Source organism: Mesocricetus auratus, unplaced genomic scaffold, assembly GCF_017639785.1.
Source record: "Mesocricetus auratus isolate SY011 unplaced genomic scaffold, BCM_Maur_2.0 Super-Scaffold_100009, whole genome shotgun sequence".
Lineage (NCBI taxonomy): Eukaryota > Metazoa > Chordata > Mammalia > Rodentia > Cricetidae > Mesocricetus > Mesocricetus auratus.
This window is the reverse complement of record NW_024429193.1, coordinates 7,750,878-7,770,646: the sequence shown is the minus strand read 5'-3', so window position 1 is coordinate 7,770,646 and position 19,769 is coordinate 7,750,878. Positions and strand designations below refer to the sequence as shown.

The 19,769-nt window shown below is 38.5% G+C and overlaps 1 long non-coding RNA gene across 1 annotated transcript; it reads left to right on the top strand.

The window, feature by feature from the left end:
* Positions 1-108: 108 nt before the first annotated feature.
* LOC121142284 lies at positions 109-18,815 on the top strand. Its single transcript, XR_005879262.1, has 4 exons — positions 109-135; positions 5,988-6,043; positions 13,019-13,258; positions 18,257-18,815. It is a non-coding gene; the product is annotated as an uncharacterized LOC121142284 (long non-coding RNA).
* The last annotated feature ends 954 nt before the right edge of the window (positions 18,816-19,769 follow it).

Below are 19,769 nucleotides of genomic sequence, written 5' to 3'. Positions count from 1 at the left end.
TGGGCATGGCTAGGGGCGTTACGGGGGAAGGCATAAAAGACAACACACAGGAAGTCTCGGTCTCTTTTCCTGGAGTTCGGCTTCCGGTCCGGCCGCTAGCTGAGAACTGTTTGGCTCCTCTGGGTTTGGTATCTTGTGAGTAATTTTCTACATTAAATACTTAGCTTTACTGTCAGTAATTGTGTGTCGCGTATCGTTACAGCGTCCATTTAGCCTACACTTTTCCTCCATTTTTTCTCTTTCTCCTAGTTCCCTCTCCCATCTCCTCATGCTCCCAATTTGTTCAGCAGTTTTTCTCCCTTTCCTCTTCTCCAGGGTACCATGTATGTCTCTCTTAGGGTCAGCCTTGTTTCCTAGCTTCTCTGGCAGTTTGGATAGTAGGCTGATAATCCTTTACTCTGTGTTTAACATCCATATATGAGTGAGTATATACCATGATTGTCTTTTTGAAACTGGGTTACCTCACTCACAATGGTTTCTTCTAGTTCCATCATTTGCATGCGAATTTCAATATTCCATTTTTTTCCACTGAATAGTACTCCACTGTGTAAATGTACCACATCTTCACTATCCATTCTTCATCTGAGGAACATCTAGGTTACTTCCAGGTTCTGGCTATTACAAATAATGCTGTTATGAACAGGGTTGAAAAGATATACTTGTTGTATAAATGTGCATCTTATGGGTATATGTCTAAGACTGGAATTGCTGGACTGATTCCACTTTTCCTGAGGAATCTCCATACTGATTTCCAAAGCGGCTGTATGAACTGGCATTCCCACCAGCAGTGGAGGAATGTTCCCCTTTCTCCACATCCTCTTCAGCACAAACTTTGATTGGTGTTTTTATTTTAGCCATTCTGACAGGAGTAAGATGGTATCTCAGAGTTGTTTTGATTTGAATTTTCCTGATGACTAAGCATAGTGAGAACGTTCTTAAGTGTCAATTAGTTATTTAAGAAACCTCTATTGAGAATTCTCTGTTCAATTCTGTACCCCACTTTTTAATTGAGTATAGTTTTTTTAATGTATGACCTGAAGATTCTCTGGATTTCCTCAGTATCTGTTGATATGTCTTCCTTTTCATTTCTGATTTTGTTAATTTGCATATTCTCTCCCTGTCTTTTGGTTAGTTTGGATAAAGGTTTGTCTATCTTATTGATTTTTCTCAAAGAACCAACTCATTGTTACGTTGATCCTTTGTATTGTTTTCTTTGTTTCTACTTTATTGATTTCAGCCCTCAGTTTGAATATATTCTGGCATCTACTCCTCCGGGGTAAGAATGCTTCTTTTTGTTCTAGAGTTTTCAGTTATGTTGTTAATTCTCTAGTGTGACTTTCCTCCAGTTCCTTCATGTGAGCACCTAGTACTATGAATTTTCCTCTTAGCACTGCTTTTAAAGTGTCCCATAAGTTTGGGTATGTTGTGTCTTCATTTTCACTGAAATCTATAAAGTCTTTAATTTCTTTGTTTATTTCTTCCTTGATCCAGGAATGGTGTAATTGTGTGTTCTTCAATTTCAATGAGTTTGTAGGCTTTCTGCAATTGGTGTTGTTGTTGAATTCCAACTTTATAGCATGGTGGTCTGATAAGATACATGGAGTTATTCCAATTTTTTGTACCTGTTGAGGTTTGCTATGTTGTCAAGTATGTGGCCAATTTTAGTGAAGGTCCCATGTGGTGCTGAGAAGAAGGTATATTCTTTTGTGTTTGATGGGATGTTCTATAGATGTCTGTTATACCCAATTGTGTCAAAACTTCTGTTAGTTCCTTTGTTTCTTTACGTTTCTGTCTAATGGTCCTGTCTCGTGGTGAGAGTGGGGTGTTGAAGCCTCCCACTATAACTGGGTCTTATGTGTGATTTGAGTTTTGGTAATGTTTCTTTTACGAACTTGGGTGCCTTTGTATTTGGGGCATAGATGTTCAGAATTGAGACCTCATCCTGATGGATTTTTCCTGTGGTGAATATGAAATGAACTTCCTTCATCTCTTTTGATTGATTTTTGTTTGAAGTCTAATATGTTAGATATTAAGATAGCTACACCGGCTTGTTACTTTTTTCATATATTTTTTATTTAACTTTTTTACACATGTCACTTTCAGTTCCCTCTCCCTCCTCTCCTCCCCCACCCCCAAATCCTCCCAACCCATCACACCCACTTCACCCCCCTCCACTCCCCTGGGAGGGCAAGGGCCTCCATGAGGGATTTTCAGTGTCTATCACATCATCCTGAGAAGGTCCCAGGTTCTTCCTCATGTTTCCAGGCTGAGATAGTATCCCTCCACGTTGTATGGGTTCCCAAAGTCCCTCAGTATGCCAGGAATAAATACTGCTCCACTCTCCCAGGTCCCACAGATTGCCAAGGCCTCCTCTCTGACACCCAGGTTTGGTGGGAGGGTTTCTGGATCAGTCCCATGTTGGCCCTCAGTCTTCAGTCTGGGTCCATGCATTCCGCCTTATTTAGATTAGCTGCCTCTGTGGGTTTGGCAGCCCGATCTTGATTCCTTTTGTCATCACTCTTCTTTACAACTGGGTTCTAGTAGTCCAATTCTGTTCACAGCTGTGGGTGTCTGCCTCTGCCTCCATCAACCATTGGATGAGAGTTCTAGGATGGCATATAAGGTAGTCATCATTCTCATTATCATGGGAGGGCATTTAAGGTAGGTATCCTTAATGCCAGTTGGTGTCATTCTTGTAGATCTGTGAAGATCTCACTAGTGCCAGTCTCTCCTCCAACTTATACTGGCTCTCTCTTTTCTGGTATAACCCATCTTTTTCTCCTCTATTCTTACCCTGGCTCAACCTTCCTGCTCTAGCATGTCCTCCTCTCCCCTCCTCTTTTCTCTCTCTCTTTCTTCTATTTCCTTCTACCCTCCCCTTCTCCCACTCCCAATCCAATTAGGAGATCACATCCCCTAACTCTTCTCTGGGTTACCATGCATATCTCTCTTAGGGTCCTCCCTGCAACCCAGACTCTCTGGCGGTGGGGTTGTGGTCTGGCAATGCCCTGCTCCATGTCTAAAATCCATATATGAGTGAGTACATACCATGCTTGTCTTTTTGTGACTGGGTTACCTCACTCAGGATGACATAACACCAGTAGCACAGACACTGAGATCAACAATTAATACATGGGATCTCCTGAAACTGAGGAGCTTCTGAGGAGCAAAGGACACAGTCAACAAGACAAAACAACAGTCCACAGAATGGCAAAAGATATGCACAAACCCCACATCTGACAGAGAGCTGATCTCCAAAATTTACAAAGAATTCAAGAAGCAAGACTCCAGAACACCAAAGGATCCAACTAAAAAATGGTGTACAGAACTAAATAGAGAATTCTCAATAGAGGAGTCCAAAATGGCCAAGAGACACTTGAGAAGATGCTCAACATCTTTAGCCATTAGGGAAATGCAAATCAAAACAACTCTGAGATACCATCACACTCCCTTCAGAATGGATAAAATCAAAAACACTAATGACAGTTTATGCTGGAGAGGATGTGGAGAAAGGGATACACTCCTCCACTGCTGGTGGGAATGCCAACGAGTGCAGCCATTTTGGAGATCAGTATGGAGATTCCTCAGAAAAATGGAAATCAATACCACGAGATCCAGCAATTCCACTCTTAGGCATACACCCAAAAGATGTACCCTCATACAATAAGGACATCTGCTCAACTATGTTCATAGCAGCATTATTTGTAATTGCCAGAACCTGGAAAGATCCTAGATGACCCTCAACTGAAGACTGGATAGAGAAAATGTAGTACATTTACACAATGGAATACTACTCAGCAGAAAAAAATGGAATCTTGAAATTCACCAGCTTGTTTCTTGAGTCCGTTTGATTGGAAAAAAAATTTAATTTTGGAATTGTTCAATTATTTCTGTTTTTTCCAATATATTTTTATTTAAATTAGAAACATGCTTGCTTCACATATCAATCCCAGCTTTCTCTCCCACACCTCCTCCCTTGCCCCTCCACCAACCCCCAGCCCCCCACCCAATACCCTCACCATTCCCAGGGAGGGTGAGGCCCTCCTTGCAGGATCTCCAGAGTCTGTAATTTCATCCAGGGCAGGATCTAGGCCCTTACCCATGTGTCCAGGCTGCGACAGCATCTCTCCATGTGGAATGGGCTCCCAAAGTTCATTAGTATTCCACGGTAAACACTGATCTACTACCCAAGGCCCAAGAGATTGGGCCTCTTCCCTGACACTACATTCAGGGAGTCTGGATCAGTCCCCTGTTGGCCTCTCAGCCATCAGTCTGTGTTTCAAGAGCTCCCTTTTGTCAGGTCAGCTGTATTTGTGGGTTTCACTAGCACAGTCTTGACCCTTTTGCTCATCACTCCTCCTTTTCTGTCACTGGGTTGCAGGAGTTCAGTTCAGTGTTTAGCTGTGGGTATCTGCCTCTACTTCCATCAATCACTGGATGAAGGTTCTAGGATGGCATGTAAGGCAGTCTTCAATCTCATTATCAGGGAGGGTCTATTAAGGTAGTCTCTCCAATATTGCTTAGTTTGACAATTGATATCTGGAAATCTCACTAGTGTCATCTCTCTCCTCAAACCTATAATGACTCCATCTATTATGGTATCTCTCATCCTGCTCTCCTCTATTCTTCTCCTAACTCAACCTTCCTGTTCCCCCATGTCTTCCTGTCCTCTCCTCTTCTCCCTCTCTCCTTTTCCAGGTTCCCTCTCCCCTCCCTGCATGTTCCAATTGATTGGAAAATCTTATCCCAATCTGATCTAACACCTGTCTTTGAAGTTAAGGTGTGTTTCTCGTATGAAGCAGAAGTTTGAATTCTGTCTTTGTATCCATTCTGTCAGCACGTGTCTTTTTATAGGCGAGTTAAGAACAATGATACTGAGGGAAGTCAAGGACCATTGAGCATTAATTCTTGTGTGTTTTGAATTAGTAGTCAGGGATGATATTGTGTGTGAATTTTCTCTGCTGTTTCTTTTGGCTTTTAGTAAAATGAGATTATCTATTGCCTATGTTTTAATGAATGTAGTTAATTTCTTTAGGTTGGAGTTTTCCTTCCAGTATTTTCTGTAGGATTGGATTAGTGTATATGTATTGTTTAAATCTGGTTTTGTCATGGAATATCTTTTTTTCTCCATCTATAGTGATTGAAAACATTGCTGAGTATAGTAGTCTGGGCTGGTATCTATGGTTTCTTAGTGTTTGTAGAATATCCAGGACCTTCTGATTTGCAGAATTTCCACAGAGAATTCCATTGGCTTTTTTTCCTTTGCCACTCTTAATATTCTTTCTTTATTCTGTAAGTTTTGTGTTTTGATTATTATGTGATGAGGGAAAGTTTTGTGGTCCACTCTATTTGTTGTTTTGTAGGCTTCCTATGCTTTCATTGGCATATCTTTCTTTAGTCTGGGAAAGTTTTCTGCTGTGATTTTGCTGAATATGTTTTCTGCACCTTTGAGTTGGGTTTCTTCACCTTTTCCTATACCTATTATTCTTGAGTTTGGCCTTTTAACAGTGTCCCATATTTCTTGGATTTTTGTGTTAGGGATTTGTTGGACTTAAGATTTTCTTTGATCTATGAATCTATTTCTCCTAGTGTATCTTCAATGGCTGAGATTCTCTCTTCTGTCTCTTGTATTCTGTTGGTTATGTTTATGCTTGTAGTTCCTGATCATTTACCCATCTTTTCTAATTCCAGAATTCCCTCAGTGTTATTTTGTTAATTCTCCCTATTTCAGCTTTCAAACCTTGCACTGTTTGAATTGTTTCTTGCAATTTTTGGTTTCTTCCATTTCTTTAAAGGATTTTCTCATTTCCTCTTTTAGGGTCTCTATAATCTGCATGAAGTTGTTTTAAGGTCATTCTCTTCTGCTTCATCTGTGTTGAGAGTTTATTTCTTGCTGGTGTACAGTCCCTAGACCCTGGTGGCATCATATTGGTTTTTCTGTTGTTGAATGTGTTCTTATATTGTTGTCTTCCCATTCCTTCTTACAGGGTTGCAGTTGGGATCTCTTCCTGTCCTGGTGGATACAGTCCAGGGTTCTCTTCTGGTGAGTGAAAACAGGTCCAATACTCTGATGGGTCTCACAGTTGGTGCAGGCAGGTCTGAAGCAATCCCTCTCCGGTGGATAGAAGCAGGACTATCAGAGTGACATCATCAGACTCACATTGCTTGGTCCCCCAGGGGGTGAGTCCACCTGTCTGCAGTCCCCAGGCCAGGAGATCCCAGAGAGGGAAAGTAGAAGTTGGGCCTGAGACAGGGCCGAAGCTCACCTCTCCCCTGAGTGGGGTTGGTATTAGCCCAGTGCTATCAACAGACTCGTGGTTGCTTCGTCTGCAGAAAGCAACTTAATTTCTCAATGAACTTATTTTGAATATTTCTTCTAGTAACAGGAGAAACAGAAATACTAATAGAAATTAACAAGTTATCCTCTTCAAGCATGTGCCTTTAAGTCGACAAAGAAGTGAGGCAATAAAACCACAATCTTTTGGTTCTCTCAAGCCAATAACTGATTCTAAATATCCACATTTCCAAGGTTCTAAGAATTTAGATGACTGTGTTATGACGGACTCTGTTGGTAAACTTCTGGTTGTCTTAGGGAGAAAGGGACATTTAAATATAACTAAAAGAACAGTTGAGTCATTTTGTTTCACTGTTCAGAGAATTCAGTCTATGGGTTACTGGGTTCAGTACGTTTGGAAATGAAGAAACACCAATAAGGGGGATGTGGTGGAAGAAAGATGCTCTGTCTGTGGTAACCAGGAATAAAAGAGAGATAAGAGAAAACCAACAGCAAAGTAAATCTTTCAAAGGCACAACACTCTTTCCATGGCCCTACTCCTTCCAAACATGCCCATCTCCTACCTCCTAATATCCCATTCAGTATGAACCCACTAATGTCAGCCCCTCAAGGTCAAACCACCAGCCAGCTGATAACTAAGTCTTTCAGGTCATTTGAAGGAACTGTCAGAGCCAAATCATAACACTGATTATGGTTATTTGGTGGCAAACAGAAATAGATTCCGGATAACTTCAGCAACAGTTAAGATACCACAAACAAACTACAATTTCCAAAGAAATTGTATAGTTCACTGAACTGAAGGGTTTCTGATAAAAACAACTGACTGGGGATTAGACAAGACACCAGCAGCATGGTATATTTAACACTGGTTACTCCTAAAACGCTAGGCAAATACAGAGAAATCTTCAGGGTTGTGTCTCTAGGATCTGTACCAATGACTATTAATTACAAATATATAATTACCAATTTGCAAATTAAACCATTACCTTACTTTAAGAACTTTGTAATAAAAGTTCCATTTTCTGCATATGATAAAGGAAAGAATATTTTTATGGAATGGGCTTGAATACATTCCTCTTAATGACATTTGGGTATTTGTGGGGAGAATCTGTGAATATCTCCATTGGCTGTTTTAGACTCTGTGCCTCCAAAAATAAAGATAACATTTAAGTACAGCCAATGTTATTTTGTCTGATCTATAAACAGTTACCTTATTAATAGTATGCCAGAATTCTACCCAAGAATTGATTATTTTGAAGATTTGCTGACTCACTAAATATTGTTTCTTCATTTTACCATTCAAATGAAAACAAGATGGACAGTTACATGAATTGATATATTTAAATATACTCAGAGGGAAAAAATATCTTCAGACATATTAATTCAACACAATTTAAGAATCTACAAATTTGCATTTCTATATGAAAGTCATGCAGTAGATAAATCTAAGCCCTAATTTAAAGCATATTCCATATAGAAAAGCTCAAGTTTTTATCAGTCAAGTGACTCACCTTTCAGAAAGACTATTTTTTAAAGTATGGTCAAATTACTGCCATAAAATTTATAAATCATATTTTTCAGTTTGAATATTGAAGATAATGAAAACCTTGCCCTTTGTGATTTAATTCCCTTAAAACTTCTGATAAAAATTATGCTGATTCCTCTATAGAATGGATTAGCAATTCATAAACTAAAGATTAAACAATGTCCCCTTTCCTAACCTTCACTATATTCAATCTCTTTCAGTGGCTATTTATAAAAAAAAAGTCATCATTGAAAAAGCAAAGTAAAATAGTCATCTATCTGCATTCAAATGATCTGAGTATTTGTTAATGTTGCAGTACAATACTACTTAGCTTCACTTTTGCTATAAAATAGGTTTTAATTTCTGAGGTAGTATAGAAAGAATGCGACTGGATAAAAGGTAGACTCAGTGCTCCTTGATTTTGCAGTTACAAACTTTTCTTCTGGGGTCTTTTAAGATAAAAAGGAGTGATTTAAAGGCTGTTTTGATTACATGCTCTTCCAAGTGCTGTAAATGCTGATAAGACTACTGATAGCATGTAATTCATTTTAGGCCATGATTTGGATATATGCAATTCCCAGTTAAAATTCAAGTTATTTGATTCTAATTTTACATTCAGTAAGTAGCCAGACACTCAGTGTAACATTAGAACTTTGTTTCAGATGCTAATCTAGGTCTTGAGGTGTCAAATATCTTTAAAGATACCAACAAGAAATAATGTTGAATATTTGGAAATTAGTGCCAACTGATTCTTTGTCTCATAAATCAACTCCTTAATGGCTCTCTCCTTGAGTTCCAACAAGGACTCAGAAATAAGCATATAGGTGTCTTCTTTTGATGTTACAATTAAGCATTATTTTAAAATGTAAGACTAGAGGAGTTCAGATTAAAACTTAAGTATGTCTTTATTTATTCTTCTTTAGCACAAGTGATATGCACAGACATTAACAGTCTGAGTAAGTCATTGTATGCAGTGTGACAGTAACATCTGATCAGTTGGTCTACTTTGTGTCTTTGCCATAAAGCAATGAGCACAAAAATAGGTTTTTTGCAATGTATAAATTATTTAAAATTTTGTGCTAAAATTGATGTGTTTTGAAATGTATAAACATATATATTATAACTTAACAAGTTAAAGTATCAACCCCACTATTTCAGAGCAGCTTATTTGCATTTGGCATGCTAGAAAATCATAGGGAAAAATTTAGAAGAATCTCAAATGCTCATACATGTCAAAATTGTAAAGAAAAATAATTATTTGTGAAGTTCAATGAAGAAACAAAATCTACTAACTTGTGAGCATTTCAGACATAGAACTTGTCAAATGCAGAAAGTGAGATACATTGAAATTCACATGTAAATTCCTAACACTTTTGGTTACCAAGGGAGAAATAAGCTGTACTTAGGACACTGGAGCCCAGTTTAATCAGCTTGAAAGCATTTCATTTCTTCCTGTTATGACTCCATGGCCCTAAGACTGGCTGACTCAAACTCCTATGCTAGCTGTAGTCAAAACCACCATCATGGCCTCAGAATTTACAACACATCCCTTGTTTGTTTTTGCCTTGGGCATCAGGAAATTTCCATCACTCACTGTACCAAAGAGCTCTAATTTTGTAACATGGGAGAGGAAAGGCACATAGTGTTCATTAGCAAACTCAAGGTTACAAAGATGAGGCTACAGAAAATCCTTTTCAGAAAAATGGCCAGCAAATCTCTTGGGAAAATTGATGAAGGTAATTTGGAGTGAATCCAGTTCTCTGTGTAGCCAGCATTGAAACTAGCTAGTAAAACAAGACACAAAAGAGAGGGAAAAATGACTATAGCTAGGTGTTTTGTTTTTTTCTTTTTTTGTTTGCTTTTTTTTTTTTTAAGTAGCCAGAGAAGCAATGCACCAGACTGGAAATGCTAACTGCTAGTGAGGAAAATTCCTTTAAAAATTGTGTAGTCCATTTGCACAATAGAAAGTTGTAATGATAATGGAGAGATTGGTGAAGACCAAAGGGTCACCATGCCATGGGACACAGTTTCATGAAATACAACTTCATCTTCATGAGCATTAATTTAATGCCATTTCGGTCTTTTAAAAAATGTTTTACAGTTTTATACATCTAGATGAAAGCGTTTACTCGTTTTCACCCACCATTCCCATCTCATCCTCTTTTCCCTCCCCTGAGACCTTTCTTTTCAGTAGTGGGTGTGGCCCACTGAGTTTAATTAAGTCTCTGCCAGTTGAGGGAGAGAGACTGTCTACTGAGGTGGGTGCAGCTTAGCCTTGGCTCTGCCCTAGGAGAAACAACCACCCTTGTCGAGAAGCCATTGATTGCCCGCAGTTTTCCTTTGTCTTTAACCTTTGGGTAATATCTTCAATAATTTCAAGAAACATTCACAGCTGTGCTTTAATACATTTCACATGTACCGTGCAAAACAAAACTTCTCTCATTCACGCTTGTCTCTATATTTTCTTTTCCTGAATCCCATTTTTGAAATTTTCTTCTTGTTAAATCTATTCTAAGCTGAGTGCTGAAGCCACCCGTTCCCTGAGGAAGTGTGTCCTGTGGATGCTCAGTGTGTCCCCTTTGCCACCCAGAGCACTCATGCCTTGACTTCTAATGCTCTAATGAGAGCTGCCTCTCACTTTGGAACCTCTGAACTCACTGCTCCCTCACCTGATTTCCCTTCAGAGGCTCTGCAGAACATTCTTTTGGGGGTGTCCAGGCAAAGGAATGGACAACAGAATAAAAACTCCCAACAGTGTGCCATCTACAAATTTTTCCTTTCTAATTCTGTCATGTCTTATATTTCTAGAACTTTGCAGGGAAGTATGCTGAGATCTTGAAATCTCATATTTCAGGCATTTTTAAATGCTGCAACTGGTAGCTGTTTTTCCCCTCAGAGAACAATGATGCTTAGAACTGGAGATTGTTTATAGCTTAAAAATAATCTTAAATTCATATTTCCATATAAGTACATGCCTGTGATTTCAAGCTGAGTATAAAGAAACATAATTCTTTAGCAAATGAGGTATAATTCTGAAGCATATGTTCCAGTGCTCTTGATAGTTAGGATGTCCTACTCTGAGAATCAATGTTCTGTCAAACAATAGACTCCTAGTGTGGACACCACAACCTGGGTGTGGTACCAAGCTGATTACTCATCTGAGTAGCACACTCTGAAAATAGCAAGCCAACACCGTCTGCTGGCTCTGGATTTTTATTGTTTAGTGACTACAGGAAATCAACTCTGCCCTAATTTCCTATGTGATTCAGTAGGGTAAAACCCAAGAATACAGAGACAAATGTGACCCTTCAACACATCCCCAGGATATAGTGACCGTAATGAAAAGCTTTTTTAGCATAGGTGCAACGCCTGTTAGTATGAGGAATTTATTCATTGCTTGTATTAGTAAATAAAACTTAGATGTTCTGAAGCTATGGATTTTAGCATGAAAAACAGCTTAAAATGTGCGAAATATGTTGTTGAAAATTTTGTAAAGCTTAAAATGAAAAAAAAATCTCTTCAAAATGCTATACAGATATCTAATATCAGTAAAATCTATTTACAGTCTAAAAATCCTTTTCTAATTTTTTAGTTATTTATGAACTTCTTAATTTTTGAACAGATTTATGGAAATGCTTACAGTAAGCATGGGCTTTTCAACTGTAGTTCATAAATTTGATATATATTCACCTAACTTGCAAGTACTTCTTAGTAAGAATGTAAGGATTCTAAAATACAGATGCATTTTCTAAGAAAACACTGATCATATTGATAGATGGACGCCACTAGCAATGTGACTGTCCCTGTGAAAAATCAAACAAAAAAAAATATTGAAGCCACCCCATCAGTTGTACAGCTCTCAGGCGCAGCTGGAAATATAGCTAAACACGCTAGATTTAAACATCCTCCTTCTAAACACAAGGAAATAATAACAGGTTTTTCCTATCCCAATATGTTCACAGAGCAGTAATCACACAGTTCATGTATCCTAAAAAATACATTGTTAGGGTGGACCTACATAACTGTTTAATCCTGTCAAAATCTGGGATATATACACTTTTCCACAATTTACCCCTGCCCCCCCCACACACATCATCATCATCATCATCATCATCATCCTAATAGACAATACCTGGAAGGTCCAGAAGATTTTGCTATAGTAAAATGAGGAGATACATAATGAGAACCAAACACACAGAGTCACACACTGACACACAGTTACACACATGAAGACACATACACCCACACACATTAACACAACACCTAAAAAGTCATACTCTGAATACAGTCATATACATTCAATCACACACACACACACACACACACACACACACACATTAAAAGTAGCACATATTTAGCCACACGGGCCCACATGAAGATACATGCAGAGACAGTCACAGACACAGAAACATAACATGTACATAATCATGCTGTGACACTGTCATATACATTCCCACACACGTATAACAACACATAAAAAACTCACTCTGACACTTATTATACCCATGAAGATACACACACACAATCATACACATCATAGCACACACATAGTTGTACACTACATACAGTCACATACATGCTTACACACACACACACACACACACACTGACTCACACATTCACACACTCCTCTGTGCCAAAGCATCAAGTCAATTTCAAGAATGTTGGTTGTTCATTCAGTTATCTTTAGTTCTTTGAGATTCTGCAGATGTCCAAAGAGCAAAGTCAGCACAAGTGTTATCAATGGAAAATTCCTAGTGACTTCATTGAGATAAACTTTGTCATTGATACTAAGGCAAAAAAAAAAAACCCTTCTGGTTTTGCATACTATCTGCTGACTTCTGCAGGAAATGAGATTTCTGCTGAAGTTTATAACAAGGATCCCTGTTTGTGCTGGCTGTGATTTTCTGTGCTTAAGCTTTTTGTTTATTAGATGTCTTCCTAGACTCTCCCTCACAGGTTCTGTAAGACTTCACTTATATGCTGCCAGACTTGTAGGTCAGATATCTTTTTTAAATGTCTGTAACATCCTCAAAATCGACTACCACCCTGGTTTTTACCTAAAAAATGTCATGTCACTGGAACATGAAAAACAAAGTGAGAGAGCTTTCTAAACTTTAACAAATTTCACCATGGTTATATTTCTCTTGATACAAAAAACCCTCTAATTTTGGATGTCAAATATTTCCTTTTCAAAAGGAATTCCTTTTCAAAAGGAAACAATCACAGGTGAAAAGAAAATGTCAATAAAAGAAGACAAAGCAAGACGTGGATGAACCCGCTGTGATGGGGTGATGATGCCCACACCTTCTCCCAGGTCTTTGGATCCAGCCGGTTCTGTGACACTTAAGACTTCTGAAATTTTATCTTCAGTACACTGTCCACTGCCTCTCTGTCTTCACTTCAAGCACAGCCCAATGTGGAGGAACATATACCAGCGTATCCTTTGTGGTATTTCTACCTCATAAATCATTTAAAAATCTGACAGTGTCTTGGACATCTTTGCCAAGATAAGGTACCAAAAATGCAATGGGGACAGAAGGAAACTTGGGGATACTGGAAGTAGTCTTCCTGTGTTCTGATCCACTCTGATTCTCAAGTTTTCCTTCAACCATGCAGGCTCCAGATGTATATAGTGGTCCCATTGAAAGTTTGCATTCTTCGGGCATCTGTCACTCCACTACAGCCATCAAAATACTACCACAAATCTGCGAGTTTTACTCCTCTGTAACACTTTTTAAAACCCACTTCCTTTCTCATGTTACCTAAGAGCATAATTAACCAAACTACTGCATTTCTTGATGGTGATGCCAGAAGAGTCCAGTTGTCTCTATCACTTTCAAAATCAAACTAAACCCCTTTGGCATTTGCCCATTGGATTTGCATTATTTCCTCCCCCCACAGACCTATCATGCTCCCCTTTCAAATTCCTGACTTCTTGTTCTTTAATTAACACTACATGAATGTATAAATACAGCCTGCTGAGTTGACTTATCTTTGCTCACAGGTATGTGCTTTCCAGAATGCTTCCTTGGTATTAGATAACCATGTGGGAGACTCAACCCTGGAGACAACTTATTTTCCCATTCTAAGGACTCATTAATTGTCCCATTCATCATCTTGGAGTGGGGCCTTGTGAGACTTCCCCCAAACACACTGGCATGTCAACTGACATTGACATTCAGGTCTTGTTTTGGTGAGCTTACTGTTAAGATTTCATGGTTAGAGTCCTTTGTTGTATATTGAAACCACAAATTTTCATCAGACATCCTGGTCCTCTGGCCCTTATAATCTTTCTGTCCCTTCTTTGGAAGTGTTCCCTAAGCCTCAGGTGTATGCCTTTTGTTACAGATGTATAATTGAGGCTGGGTACTTCGTATGAAGCAAGAACGTTTTTTAAAGCTGGGGTCTAGATGCTTTCTAATTACTGACCCTTGTTCGACCATCGCAGATACCCTCAGGCATATTGATCAGACCTCCACAATTTCTTTCATCTCATAACAATATTCTTATGAAAAAAATTAATGAAATGTTTTCTTCTAATCTTTTTTTCCTAAGGTCCTTCCGAAATGTAAGTTTTTTCTTATTCTCAATTTATGATTTAGTTTTCTGGATGAACAACTGACATGCATCTTTCCTAGAAATGATGTCTCCATTTAACTGTTTCTTCAATCCTCTGCTGTTTGTTGCATTTCTAGTTGTGCAGTTAGCTCCTATTGCACAACAGCTTCCTCTTAATTAGTTTATTATTTTTTCTTTAAAATAGGAGTGGAATATACTACTCTAACCATACAGGATTGAGACAAATGTTAGAATTTTACAGCTTGTAAAATAGTTATTCTTCATACCAAGCAAACTTAGATGAGGATGGTAATAGATACTGGAACTTTAAAATCCAGACCCCAACAACATAAAGCATATGTTGATAATTAAGGGACTGCATTTATACTTTTAAGTTGGTTATATTTGTGCATTCATCGAGAGACAAAAAACAAAAGAGAAGGATACACAGGAATAGTTGTGTATCAGTGACAACTACATAAACTCAAAAAAAATGTAATGGCTATATACATTCCCAAAAAAATAAATTACCAGCCACGACTTATTTGAATGCCTTTAGCTTCTTCTCAGGCAATCCTAGAAGTGTCTGTTGCTAGCTATGACATGAGTGAAACAAAAATGGCAGTACACTGATGTTATTGGACCCCCACCAACACTTCCTACCCTGCCAGCCTGCGCCTCAACCTACAGATGGTTCCACAGAATCAAGGTCACATGTGAGCACATTTCTCACTCTCACCTTGAGATGACAGACAAATCTGGATTTAGCATTGCTGGGGAGCTAGAATGCTACAGCTTACATTTAGGTTCTAATCCTCCCCTTAATAATTCAGTACGTTTCCAAACCGTTACCCACTATTGAAAAGAAAGTTATGATTGCAAAATGTTCCTTCGCTTCCTTCTACATGGATCATCTTTAAACTTTTATATTAATAAATGATCTTCTATACATTTTTTAAAAACTGAAATTTTATATATTCCAGTCTGTTTTCCCTCAGCATTTAGATTTTATTCGCTTTTCAAAAAATATTAAATTAACATACTGAATAATATAAGAGTCAATAAGATATTTTTTACGAACTTTACATATACATCCAGGGGAAGGTCTGTAGAAGAGCTGACAGACTGAAGGCATTTCACACTTAATAGATGCACATCGTGAGAGAAACTACGTTGTTTATGGAAATCTGTAACAAGTAATCTCAGAAGACCACTTCTCTTCATTGGGAAAAGGATGAGAATAGATTATAAAATACAACAGTAACAACAACAAAAAACGACTTCTGGGTTATTCTTAAATTAGAGTTCAGATAGAACTTTTAAAGTAAACCCAAAGTCAAAATGAAATGCAAAAAAACAAAATAATGTACTTTACTCATCTTTGGTTCCAAAGAGCTTGCTGTACTTGAGTTACCCTTGAATTGCAGTGCCTTTTCTTACTGTAGTTAGGGTGCCTTTTACTTACAGAGATTAATCTTCGCTTTTGCTAAGTGCATAGGAAATCAGGAGCACTAACTATGTAAATGATGCTAGGAAATACATCCTTAAAGTATGAAATAAAGCTCTAACTAGATAATGCTAATAAATATTAATATATGGAGGAGCAAAGGAATATTAAATGATTAAGCTGCCCAAAATAAGAATAATAATATACTTTAAGTCCTCCAGGCAGTCATTCGGTATTTTAAGACTCCACAAATATTAACAAAAGCAAAACCTGCAGAGGCCAGTATGTCCTAAAGCTTTCTGACTTCTGTTGAAATGGGAAGGGAATTGGGCAGTGCCTACAACCTGATGAAAGAATGATCTCGTTGGCTACAGCTGGTAAATCAGTGATTCTATAACCCATAGTCTAATCCCATCATCCCATATTCCAATAAACATAGTTTCTTCTACAACTATGAGCACTTTAAGGTCCTTTTCTTTAAAAACTGAAAATCAAAATATGGCTCTTCGAAGTATTCACGTCTAAACAAACCACTGTTCTGTGGTTTTTTTTTTTTTGGTTTGGTTGTTATTGCTATTCTTGTTGTTGCTGTTATTTAGTGTTATTATTTAGATAACTATATAAAGACTAGAGCAAAGGCTGTAGGTGGTGTTCAGAAGAATACAGAATTCCCTGCTACCTGGAAGCAGAAATGGCAATGTGCCATGCAACGAGAGTCATGCCACGGAAGTGTTCTGCTTCTGCGGCTTCATACTGCAAAGGAGGAACTCAATGAATGACCCAGCACTAGGCAGCGCATAAGCCCAGCCTTGTGTTTATTTTTAATTGGTTCCTGTATTAGAAGAATATCGTGCTCAGGTCATGGAATAATGCCGGTGCAAGTGAGTATTCTCCTGGGTACTGGCTTCGGCGTGGCGATCAGAGTCGTCTAACACCACCCTCAAAAGGCTTCTCTGAAGATATGTCAGTGGTTCTAGGCCATAGGTTTCCATTTGCCTAGTTCAATTTGTTGGGAGTGGTGGGTCTTTACATGACAAAAGTGAAGAGAGTGGACAATGCAATATTGATTGATTGCCACACAAAACCTCAAGCTCCCCATAGCACCCTTCATCACCAGTCCCCATCCAAGGTCCACCAAGGAAAAGATACATTGCACTATAATATATAGCAATGGACTAAAACCTCTACCTATTACACTGAGATTATTTTGCTTTCTTGCAGGATGTAAGCACTGGAGGCTGCACCAAATTCCATACTGTACATCCGGAAGCCAAATTGGCAGTATGGACAGTAGAGATTCTAGTCACAAACTAATGTTGGAATTTAAGTTTTACTTCTCACTTATGGGGATTATGCAAAACTGACAAGGAAATGACCTGGAAACAAATGGGTGTCTGTAGTCTAACTGCTATTGTCCTTGCAAAAATCAGAGGGACACCAACAAAAGAGAAAGAGGGAATAGTCAATGAGGCAACACAAAGCAGATAGTATAAAACAAAGAGCCTATAGATGTGATTTCAAATAATTCAGTGACTTTCTATAGTGTGCATAGCTTTCAACCTCAGTAGAAACCAATCCTTAATCCTACAATTACCCAGCCTTATCGCTTCTGCCCACACATGCTGACGATGGCTACAGTTCTAGATGACATTCTTTTCATTAGAGTGACCAATGTGAAATTTAATTAGAGTTACATTTCTTGAATGGACAAGGGAACATATAAGGATTAACAAGTTAATTCTATCATTTAATTACATTCAAATGTTTACCATGCTGTATAGAAAATACTGACACAATAGGCTAAGCCTCTTTGTATCTATTCTCTCTTATGTAACGATGAAAAACACTGTTTTTTGAAGAGGAGGAAAAGTGGAATTTTCTTCCTGCTAGCTTACATACTGACTAAATGGTAAGAAATAATCACCCTTGTTTCTTCTGGATCCTATCAGTTCCTGGCCACATTCTGTAAATGCAGGCATTTGGAAGAAAGCAAACAGATCTGCAGGTAACAGAAACCAGAATAGGCCCTGATGGAGAGATAAGGAACTGTAACTAAATGGATCCAGGTAGGATTTAAATAGAGTCATGGAAAGAAACCTGGTGGGATATTTAGAGAGATAGACACGCTTGTCCCCAAACCTCCATTAGACAAGCCAACAACTAAATTCCTTCCTCTTAAAATAACGTAATGGCTGCCTATGTATTCGCCTGCCTACCTTCCTCCCAAATGGCCTCCTCCTTAAGATGGATGCCTTCATAGGTACAATATCTTCCTTCTGCGGTTTATTCCTCGGCCAGCTACAACTGGGGCCCAGCTCCGAAGCCTTTACAAAACCACCAGAAACCTTCCCACATATGTGCTATAACTTGCCTGTTATTGTTTTGACATTTAGGAAACAGATGCAGGTTTTTTCCTTTAACTTTGAAAGGCAGACATCTGTTCCTCGGGATTCACTCAAGAAGCTGGAGTCGTCTGGCAGAGCACATTAAATGAAAGACACACTTTATGGCCTTACCTGCATTCATACTCCTCAGGTCAAGATATCTGAAGGAAACAGCAAAAGGGGGATCTATGAATATGCTCACAAGCATGAAAACCCTGCTGACATTGATTAAATAAGTCCACACAATGTTCACTGCAAAGTAATCTATGCTAATGCAATTTACTAGGAAGGAAGAAGAAGGGAGCTGGGCTCTGAGCTGTGATTGATGGAGCATTGCCGCAGGAACCAGGTAGCCCAGCACTTCAGAAAAATCACATAATCCCCATGAAAAATAAATTCTGTCTGTTTTTATTAGGAAAAATCTAACTTAAAATGCATAAAATCATTTGTGTCTGGTTCTGGCATGTTGAATGCCATGGTTAGAGGGAAGAAAAATATTCACAAAACATGCATAGAAGGAATTCTCTTTTGTGTATTGTTTTGCTTGGACTTTATTTTTGGGAGGTGTCTCTGTTCTGATTTTACTCTGAAAAATGTGGGTTGCCAGTTCCATCAAAGGGGAATTTGTGAAATACAAAATTGCAAAACCCTCAGAACATGTCTCCTTCATCTGGAATTTGTTAATATATTAACTCAATATTCTCCAGGGGGAAAATGGTATGTTTTAGATGAATTTTGGATGTAAATTCTAAACAGGTGGACGGAGCAGCAGGAGGGTGATATCGGGCTTCCCACAGGGGAGCCACACCATATAGTTGTAGAAAATGAATCACAGGGATTGGTGGTAACGGAAATCAGATTTGTCGAGCCGAGTATTTATACATGAAAGGAGCGTGAGTGCTCAGTAAATTACAGATTGGGGATTCAAAGCCACACATACACAACTTTCCGTCGTGCAGACTCACTGCAGGCTACTAACCGTCCTTTGCAAGAACAATGCACATATTTTTAATTTAATTTTTAAAATCTTGGGCATTCATCTCTGCACTCCCATGGCGAAGAACATTTCTTTCTACATACAATATCGCACGTGTTTCCGAGCATGGAGTTGCTTTTTAATTACAAACAGCATTTGTGAGCTTCCTGCTGGTAACACCATTTGTGACATTGGCAGGAACTGAGCCCAAATGGAGAGAAGATGAACTATCTACCCGCCTGGTGAAATAAAACACAAGAGAGTAACGTTTTTTGGAAACAAGGTACACATTGTCCCTGAAAATAAATAACGGATGTTGTTTTGGGTGCATATTCCCAATGGAGAAGGGAGTGTCTTTTGTCAGATTTCATTGCTGGTATTGCAAAAAAAAAAAAACATGGTTGGGTTTGCGTTGTTGGTCTCTTCCATAGCTGACAATTTACAGAAAACCTGGGACTACTAACTAAAAGTATAATTTCAGCATTCTCCCAAACTTTGTAAACCTGGTTTGCCAATGGCCTTAATTTACAATGCCATTTTTATTTTGTGGCTGAGAAATAGTATTAGAGATTAAATTCGGGG